General features: G+C 41.5%; 1 non-coding gene across 1 annotated transcript; it reads right to left on the bottom strand.

Moving 5' to 3' along the window:
- Positions 1-471: 471 nt before the first annotated feature.
- On the bottom strand, positions 472-579 carry LOC130964169 (small nucleolar RNA R71). Its single transcript, XR_009080275.1, has one exon. It is a non-coding gene; the product is annotated as a small nucleolar RNA R71 (small nucleolar RNA).
- Between the last annotated feature and the right edge of the window lie 603 nt (positions 580-1,182).

Raw genomic sequence — 1,182 nt, 5'->3', positions numbered from 1 at the left:
CTAAGAGAAGCTAAGGCACAACTCTCTGTAGAGAACCTAACCGAATTCTTCAAAGAAGAAGAACCCATGGCAGCCGAAAACAACAACAATGCCAACAATGCAAGGAAGGTGCTGGGTGACTTCACTGCACCTACTCCCAACTTCTATGGGAGAAGTATCTCTATCCCTGCCATTGGAGCAAACAACTTTGAGCTTAAGCCTCAATTAGTTTCTCTAATGCAACAGAATTGCAAGTTCCATGGACTTCCATTGGAAGATCCTCATCAGTTCTTAGCTGAATTCTTGCAAATCTGTGACACTGTCAAGACTAATGGGGTTGACCCTGAGGTCTACAGACTTATGCTATTCCCTTTTCCTGTAAGAGACAGAGCTAGAACATGGTTGGACTCACAACCTAAAGAAAGCCTGGACTCATGGGAAAAGCTAGTCAATGCCTTCTTGGCAAAGTTCTTTCCACCTCAAAAATTGAGTAAGCTTAGAGTGGAAGTCCAAACCTTCAGACAGAAGGATGGAGAATCCCTCTACGAAGCTTGGGAAAGATACAAACAATTAATCAGAAAATGTCCTTCTGACATGCTTTCTGAATGGAGCATCATAGGTATTTTCTATGATGGTCTGTCTGAACTGTCCAAGATGTCTTTGGATAGCTCTGCTGGAGGATCTCTTCATTTAAAGAAGACGCCTACAGAAGCTCAAGAGCTAATTGAAATGGTTGCAAGTAACCAATTCATGTATACTTCTGAAAGGAATCCTGTGAACAATGGGACTAATCAGAAGAAAGGAGTTCTTGAGATTGACACTCTGAATGCCATATTGGCTCAGAATAAAATATTGACTTAACAAGTCAATTTGATTTCTCAAAGTCTGTCTGGAATGCAAAATGCACCAAGCAGTACTAAGGATGCTTCATCTGAAGAAGAAGCTTATGATCCTGAGAACCCTTCAATGGAAGAGGTGAATTACCTAGGAGAACCCTATGGAAACACCTATAATTCTTCATGGAGAAATCACCCAAATTTCTCATGGAAGGATCAACAGAGACCTCAACAAGGTTTCAACAACAATAATGGTGGAAGAAACAGGTTTAGCAATGGCAAGCCTTTTCCATCATCTTCTCAGCAACAGACAGAGAATGCTAAACAGAACCCCTCTGACTTAGCAACCATGGTCCCTGATCTAATC

Source organism: Arachis stenosperma, chromosome 2 (assembly GCF_014773155.1).
Source record: "Arachis stenosperma cultivar V10309 chromosome 2, arast.V10309.gnm1.PFL2, whole genome shotgun sequence".
Lineage (NCBI taxonomy): Eukaryota > Viridiplantae > Streptophyta > Magnoliopsida > Fabales > Fabaceae > Arachis > Arachis stenosperma.
The sequence above is the reverse complement of the archived record's forward strand: the minus strand, read 5'-3'. Positions and strand labels throughout refer to the sequence as shown.